This window comes from Octopus bimaculoides, chromosome 2, assembly GCF_001194135.2.
Source record: "Octopus bimaculoides isolate UCB-OBI-ISO-001 chromosome 2, ASM119413v2, whole genome shotgun sequence".
Classification (NCBI taxonomy): domain Eukaryota; kingdom Metazoa; phylum Mollusca; class Cephalopoda; order Octopoda; family Octopodidae; genus Octopus; species Octopus bimaculoides.
This window is the reverse complement of record NC_068982.1, coordinates 7,980,471-7,988,811: the sequence shown is the minus strand read 5'-3', so window position 1 is coordinate 7,988,811 and position 8,341 is coordinate 7,980,471.

The window sequence follows — 8,341 nt, the reverse complement described above, 5'->3', positions numbered from 1 at the left end:
TGCAGTAACTGGTCCTGAAGTGCGATGGCTTTGCTGGGATCTTTGGCACTATGTAGTGTTGACCCATTCTGGTTCTGGTGTAGCTTTCAATGCCAAAATTTGGCACAATTCTTTCCAGGATCTTCCAGATGTATATTACTGCATATCTCTCCATCTTTGCCTTCAGGGAGTAGAGACTTAGCTGTTTCAGCCTTTCCCAGTAGCTGAGCAGTTGCAAAGAGACAATGTTTGTGAATCTTCACTGGATTGCTTCAAGATCTGCTGTTAATTTTGTACTGTTGGGTGACCATAGATGTATGTGTGTGTGTGTGTGTGTGTGTGTGTGTGTGTGTGTGTGTATGTTTACATATACATGTATACGTATGGCTACTGAATTGAAATCTCTATGTTGCTTTGAGGGGAAGGTAAAACCTGACAACTGCTTCTCCCTCTATTGTTGGACTACTGTGATGTCTGTTTAAACAAAAGAGATTATGACTGATAAAATAATGAAAGCAATACTTACTAAGCAAGTGAGCACTATTATACAAAGAAATAATTAGATGTAAAATATAAAAATCTAATGTGAAAATATTATCAAGAGGCTAGTATATATAATATGCATGTGTGTGTGTACAGTATCTCCTCACAGAAGTATGCACAACACCCCTAAAAAATTTCAGTAAAATTACCATTACTCTAATAATATTAAAGGAAATCAAACAAAATTTATACTGATTAAAATATGTTCCAAATTTGTATAATGTTTGCATAAACATTATACAAATTTGGAACACAAAACAACAAACATTTTCAAAGATATGAATGAAGTGTTAATTTTCAAAAGTTACAAAAGTACACCTGAAAGGAAATTTGCTATATTCAATATTTTACCGACTTTTTTGTAATTAAATTCAGAGATTGCTGAAAACTTCCATGGTGAAAATCTTCAATGTGATTAATATGGCATGAAAAGGAAAAGAATTGTCTGCAGATTTGAAGAAAATTATTTTTGATTTGCACAAGAATGATTTAGGATACAAGTTAATTAGCAAACAAATACATATTAGTGTTAGCACAGTTGCCAAACTAATTCAGAAGTACAAGGCTACTTGATGGTTAAGCAATAACAACATCCAGGTCGTCTTTCTATTTTAACCACACGTGATATTCGTAACATCCAACGCTGTGTGATGGAGGACAGGTGTTGTACCACTTCATCCTTGGCCCAAAAAATGTCTTCTGTTAGTGGAAAGAGTGTCTCCGTCCTAACAGTTTGTTGAAGTTTGAACCATTGTAGTCTTCATGGACGCATTCCTCATAGGAAGACTCTCCTCACTATCAGGCATAAATCAAGTCGTCTTTCTTTTGCCAAAACCTATGTAAGCGAAGGAGTTTCGGAATAAAATTCTTGTTTCTGATGCGACCAAAGTCAACTTGTTTGGGTCAGATGGTATTAAGTGAGTTTGGCAATGACCAGGTGAAGATAATAGCAACAAATGCACTGTGCGTACTGTGAAACACAGCGGAGGAAGTGTTATGCTTTGGGGATGCATGAGTGCAGCTGGTATGGGAGGACTCACATTTATTGAAAGAAGATTGGATCCAAGGTTTTATTGTGGCATATTGCAGAAAACAATGTTGAAAAGCATCAAGGAACTAGGAAGATATTCCATGTCCCAACATGATAATGATCCTAAACACACTTCAAAGATGCCATCTAAGTTTTTAATCAAATAAAAAGGTAAAGGTATTGCCTTGGCCTACCATGTGACCTAATTTTAACCCAATAGAACATCTGTAGTGTGTTTTGAAAAGGAATGTTGAGGAGACAAAAAATACCCTGCAACATAACAGTTGAAAGACATCATTCAGGATGAATGGAGGTCAATTTCATCGTTTATATGAAGAAATTTAGTCAACTCTATGCCCAGAAGACTTAATGCAATCATTGAAAGAAAGGACGGTCACACCAAATATTGATTATAGCAAATAATCCTTTAGGGTGTACATATTTTTGTATCATTTAAAAATTAATATTTCGTTCATATCTTTGAAAATGTTTATTGTTTTGAGTTCCAAATTTGTATGTTTGCAAGTATAATATACTTTATTCAGTATAAATTTCGTTTGTTTCCCTTCAATATTACCAGAGTAATGACAATTTTATTGAATTTTTTTAGGGGCATGGATACTTATATATGAGATACTGTATATATATGTATGTGTATTTATATATATATATATACATAAACATATTAAGGGTAAAAATTATTAAAAATAATAATTTATACCAGTGGCTAGCATGTGTAAAAATTGTCCATAGACGGTAAATTATTTTTATATATATGTGTATAACCATAAGTAATTATATGCTAAGAAGAAAACCACTAAGTGGTTTCCTTGCATGTGGAGTACTCAGCCACTTACACGTTAATTTCATAAGCAGGCTGTTCCGTTGATACGATCAACTGGAACCCTCATCATCGTAACCGACGGAGTGCCACGATACATATGTATATGTATGTATGTGTATATACTTTGATATATCATCATCATCATCATTTAACATCCATTGTTCATACTGGCATGGGTTGAACAGTTTGACCAGGACTGACAAGCTGAAACGCTGTACCAGATTCTAGTCTGATTTGGCATGGTTTCTGTGGCTGCCCTTCCTAATGCCAGCCATTCCAAGAGTGTAATGAGTACTTTTACATGTTCTCACTTTATGAGGACCCACTTTATGAGACCCTTAGGTTATAAGTTTTATTTTACAGCTCACTTTTGTATGGTGAGCTGAAATTTTTCAAATATAAGATCCAAATTTTGAACAAAGTGCAAAAGTTTCTACAACCAAAACAGATGCTTCTGCATGTTACCAAGAAATTTATAGAGAGCGAAAAATAAGCTTCTTCTCAGCAAACAACTCTAGACTTGTTTTGGTTTCAAAAAAAAAAGTCTACAAGTTCATCTATGAGTGCTTGTGAATTGGTGAACATGCCTGCAATTAATGGTGTGTGTAAGTCAAGAGCAAGTGAAAGTGATTCAGAAAACATGAGAGAGAGTTATAGCTCAACTGATTAGGAATAAAATTAAATTAGATGAAATGCAATTTGGTTTTTGTATCTGGGAAGAGTACCCCAGAAGCCAGCTTCCTAGTGAGACAGCTGCAGAAAAAGTATTTGGCCAAGAGTTAGCCACTGTACTCAGCTTTTGTTACCCTGGAGAAAGCTTTTGACAGAGTTCCTTGCTCTATTATATGGTAGCCTCTAAGGAAGCTAGGAGTAGAGGAATCTTGTTAGAGTCATACAAACCATGTACAGAGGGGCTATCAGTAAGGTGAGACTCAGCAATGAATACAGTGAAGAATTCAGCATACAGGCGGGGGTTCACCAGGGCTCAGTTCTTAATCCACTGCTATTCATTATAGCCCTCCTGGCCATAACAGAGGAATTCAAAACTGGTTACCCATGGGAATTACTACCTGCTGATGACCTTGCTCTTATTGCAGTATCTGTGTTGGAGAAGAAATTTTAGGTATGGAAGCAAAACCTGGAATCAAAGGGCCTTAAAGTTAATCTTGCTAAGACCAAAGTCATTCAGTTCTATATTTAAGAGATGAAGAATTATGTACATTATTTACAATTGTCGGATATTTGTTCTCATCTTGTTTGTTGTTAACACAACGTTTTGGCTGATATATCCTCCAGCCTTCATCAGGTGTCTTGGGGAAATTTTGAACCTGGGTTCTCATTCCCAAGGTATATTTCAATGTTTGTTATTATTATTCAGGTCACTACCTGGAATCGAACTCGGAATCTTGGGGTTAGTAGCCCATGCTCTTAACCACTACGCCATATGTCTGTGGGCAATTATGGAGTGAATGTTAGGGTTTATAAATCTAATGTAGTGGTTAAATGTGTATCATGGTAAACAGATGCAAAAGGAGGGACAAATGTAAACAGTGTCAGAATGAGTTAGAAAGAGAGAGAGACAAAGTGAAAGAAACAGACATAGACTAAAAGAGAGAAACTGTTACAGTGGATGAGAGAGAATATGTGTGAGTGAGAGAAACACAGAATGAGAAAAAGACAGAGAGAAGACAGAAAGAAACAGAGAGAGAAAACAAGTTTCTATAAGAGAAGTTGAAAGAGAGAAAGATAGCAAGAGAGAGAGAGAGAGAGAGAGAGAGAGAGAGAGAGAGAGAGAGAGAGAGAGAGAGAGAGAGAGAGAGAGAGAGAGAGAGAGAGAGAGAGAGAGAGAGAGAGAGAGATGCTGATGTTAGATACTGTATGTCTGTTCTATAGGTGAAGGTGAAAGAAAGTTGGCACAAAGAGAGGGGAAAAGTGGGAGAGAGAGATGCTGATATTTGATATGCTGTGTATGTGTGTATGTGTGTGTGTGTGTGTGTATGTGGCATTTCACAATCGCCATTTATTTCAATCACACTTGTAAATATATTCATGTAACTTTCACACATTTTTTCATTTAATTCCTGTTTTAATTTTCAAAAAGTTTCCAAGTCACAAGAGGCAAGGGGGAAATGGTTAGAACAATATGCAGGAGTCAACAGTCAAAAAATGAAAGAGAAAAATGTTTAAAGGATGCAAGACAAACACAATGGTTCTGGGTTCAGACCTACTGTGTGGTACTTTGGACAAGCATGTTCTAATATAACCTCAAGCCAATTCAAAGCCTTGTGAGTGAATTTGGTAGAGGGGAAACTGAAAGAAGCCCATTATATATATATATATATATATATATATATAAATATATGGTATTAGGGAAAAGAACCAACGTTTATGAACTCATCGATGAAAATCCACTGTCACATAGAAAAAATCTATAATTAAAAGTACAATGCAAAGTAAATATCATAAGATCAAGATAATATCAAGATAAGTACTAGGATAACAAAGAATAAGTCCTGGGGTAGATTTGTTTGACTAAAGGTGGTGCTCCAGCATGTCCACAACCAAATGACTAAAACAAGTAAAAGAAATAAAAGAAAAGTTATTTAACATCAATTTTCCAAGATAGCATGGGTTGGATGGTTTTATAGTGACTGGCAAGGCCAGAAGCCACACCAGGTTCCATTGTCTGTTTCTGGCACGATTTCTACAGCTGGAGCCCTTCCTAATGTCCACCACTTTACAGAGTGTACTGTGTACTCTTTATGTGGAATCAGCATCAGTGCTTTTTACCTGACACCAGCACCAGCGCTTTTTACACAGCACCATTAACAATGCTTTTTTTGAGACACCATCAATAGTGCTTTAAACATGGCACCGTCATCAGAGCATTTTATGTGCCATCAACACCAGTGCTCCAACAAGATTACAAAGTACCTTGCAAGATAAAACCTCCTCAACTGAGTGGGGAGAAGGGAGAGTAGAATTGAGCGGGGGTTTGGTATTATGCCATTTGAGAGATTTCAGGTGTCTTGCTTTAGCATTGATATATAGGTACACTAATTAGAAAACAAAGGAGAGTGAGTTACAGAGTAAGATAAAGAGAGAGAGACAGGGAGAGAGATGATGGCAAAGATGTGTTGGAACATGATCTCAAGGGACATTGGGGTGGGGTGGGGTCAAAATAAGTATGGTGATATAGAAGCTTGGACTAGGTGAGTGGGCAGGATGAGGTGACTTTAGCAAATGCTGGACATATAGCAGAGGCAGTGGGGATTATGGTAGATATGTGAAAGTATTGAGGGTGATAGCAGGAAGTGAGGTGTTGATAAGAAAGCAGCACAAGGAGGGGAGGGAGGGAATAGAAAGGAAGTGATTGGTGGAGACAGTAGATGGGGGAAGAAAGGCAATGGGGTGGGAGGCAAAGAGGAAAAGGTGACTGAGAAACCTAGAGGATAAAGTGTGTGCCTATTCTGACCTCAGGTGAAGAGGAACATGATGGGTGTTAAATGAAAAGTGGAAGAAGGTTGATGAGGTTGGAATTACCAAAATGGTTTTAGGATATTAATTAGGTTGTGGATGATGGGTCTTCTTGAGCGAAGCAAAGCACCAGATGTCTTGGTCCTTTGCCATCTCCTTCATAAGGCACAGTGAAATTGGCTTTTAATACTTTGTCCCATATCTTCCTAAATCTCCCTCTCCCACGAGTTCCAGCCACTTTAAGAGATCAGCACTTCTTTATACAACAGTCCACATCAATATGCATCACAAGACCAAATAAGCACAGTCTTCTCTCTTGTACACTGCATATCATTCCTTTTACACCTTACTTTTCTCTCAATATACTAGTGCTTGGTTACACATGCACACTGACATTGCTCATCCAACAAAGCATACCATGTTAATTCCTGTCTGTCTTCACATGTCCTCTGCATTCAGGGCTCATGTCTTAATACCATATAGCAATGTTCATACACATGCATCATACAATCTTCCTTTCACTCAGAAACAGAGATAAAAACCTGTCTGAAATTTCTCCATCCTATTCTTATTTTAGCAATTACACTTTTAGTAAATTCTACTTCACTGCTAATTAGGTCACCTAAGTATCAGAAACCATCTAGTATTTCTAAAGAGCCTCCAAGACATTTGAGGAAATCAATTTCCTGTAGGCTTTATTGCTCTTGTACATCTTCCACATACAAACACTACTTTCTCTGTTAACCCTCCTATTATTCCACTGCACGTCTTGTGTGATCATAGCTTGTGCTGAGTACACTAAATCGAATTACTGACAATACCTTTCCTACATATTGAGCAGGGCCTTCAATAAGGTAAGGTCCTGTTTGATTTCATGCTAATTAGGACCTTGGTTTTTGCTTAGTTAACTTTAAGACCCTTTAATCTCAAGTTTTGTTTCCACACCTGGAATTTCTTTTCTAGTTCTGTTACAGATTCTGCTATGAGGGCAAGACCATCAGCATATAGTAGTTTAAATTGGCTTCCAGTCTTAAATTCCTCTCTTATGGTCTGGAGAACGATGATGAATAGCAGGGAGATGAGAACTGAACCATGGTGAACAGCTACCTGTACACAAAATTCATCACTATACTCATGGTTAACGCTTACATTACTAACAACATCCCTGTATATGGGATGTACTACTTTCACAAGCCATTTGTATACTCTTAGCTTCCTCAGTGACCACCCTAACACAGAGTGAAGTACCTTGTCAAAAGGCTTTCTTCAGATCAACAAATGCCAAATACAATGAATTGTTATTAGCTAAATACTCCTCTAACAGTTGCCTAGATATGGAAATAGCATCAGTGATACTTCCTCCGGGCACAAAGCCAAACTGCATTTCATCTTGTCTAATTTTGTTTCTAATTAATTAGGCAATAACTCTCTATATATCATTCATCACTTGGTCCAGTAATTTGATGCTTCTATAATTACTTCTAAGGCATTTCCCTTACCCTTGTAGTCCCTGCCAATGATGGTGCTACAACAGTCACTGTAGATTATGCCTTCCTGAATAACCTAAATAATTATATGGGTAATCAGACTGTGTCCTACTCTACCAGATATTTTAGGCAACTCAGCTGTGACTCCTGATAAATCAGGGGCTTTCTCTGTCTTCATATCTTTAATTGCCTTATCTATCGTACTGCAATCTAGGATAGCTGGTCCTTCGATTGGATTTCCCATTCCTTCACTACATTTAATTGTCTTTCATAGTAGCTCTTCCATGCCTCTTTCCTTACAGAATCTGTAAGCACATGCAAACCATTACTCATCCATACACACTTCCCTCTCACAACATCTCGATTCTCTCTGACACACTGCCTAGCAATCCGGAACACCTTCAATCAATGATCTTCATACTGGAAGACATTGGCCAACCTCTTTCTGCTTCTGCCCTTGCAAGATAAATCTGACACTATCTTCCCTTTTAGCTATCTTATATGGTTCTTTGCAACCCAAATCTAAACTTTTCTCAACCATCTCTTCTCTTTTATGGCCCTGTCAAACGCACTGTTTCACCGCCATATCACTCTTGGTCTGGTAGAAGCTTTGCTCCAACCTCTGGCTTGGTCCGTTGTACTCAGTAGATTGTTTTACAAGAACTTCTCGTTATCCTCTTCATCTTATGTCTCTGTCTCTTCTTTCTCATCAAAGCTTCATTAAGAACACCTGTAAATCCCTTCCTGTCTGAAGGAACTTTGAGCTTTCATAACCTTCTTTTCCATATTATTTGTGCCTCTAGATCCTTCTAGCTCTGAGTTTGAAGTTGCTAATCACAAACCTCTGTTTTGTTATGCATTCTTCATTTGGGAAGGACTTTGTATTCATAAGCATATGCCTGTTCCTGTTTCTGCTGAGAATGTTATATGTATGCAAGCACTCAAACTTCCTCCACAAACGTAGGGGTAAGGTGTGCATAG